Raw genomic sequence first — 810 nt, 5'->3', positions numbered from 1 at the left:
ATATTCCATCATTTTTTCGATGAAAACTACCTGTTGGTGACACAGAAACTGGATGATAGTGATGCAACTTTCCAGTAGCAGGAAGGAATCCTCTGGGTACATTTTCAGCATATATCCGAGCTTCAAAAGCATGCCCTATAATTAGGAGATCCAAAATGATCAGTTAGGCTCAATCTTCTTTTGGAAAGGTAAAGCATGTTTCATTGTTTATCCTTTAGATTTTTTATTAGGTGTAAGATGTGAAAGCTATCTGTGTAACTAACCTTAGTGACTGAGAAAGATAAAGGTAAAAACTTGGCATCAAATGTGAAACAAAGAGAGAGAATGTATTTAAAAAATGAACAACATTAGGCTAGCAGATAACTCCAAGATAAGTGTTTGACTTATTCAACAGATCCCTGTGTGGAAAGCTAAACATGAACTATGAGTTGAAAGATACTTGCATGTTATAGTTCTAGAAAAAGAAGAAAGAACCAAATAGGGGCCTGAAAAATGGTAAACACAGAGCAAGGACAAAAGTATAAGGGCATGCATTAAGTTTTTCCAAAGAACTTCCATCACGTAAGAGATTTGGCAATCATCCTACTCAAAATTTACCTCTCAAAGGAATTTCTGATTGGGTCAAGGGTAGGGGTTCTCCATTCGCAACACGAATCTGCCATTCCACAAGATCTTGACCAACAATCATCTCAGTTACTGGATGTTCAACCTTCAAACATCACATTAAAATCAGCAATTGATGTTTTATAGATATTTTTGGAACACTTGATTTTTAAAAAAATAAAAAATGAATGGTGATCAATCTGATTA

Source organism: Dioscorea cayenensis, chromosome 15, assembly GCF_009730915.1.
Source record: "Dioscorea cayenensis subsp. rotundata cultivar TDr96_F1 chromosome 15, TDr96_F1_v2_PseudoChromosome.rev07_lg8_w22 25.fasta, whole genome shotgun sequence".
Lineage (NCBI taxonomy): Eukaryota > Viridiplantae > Streptophyta > Magnoliopsida > Dioscoreales > Dioscoreaceae > Dioscorea > Dioscorea cayenensis.
Note: the sequence above shows the minus strand (reverse complement) of the source record.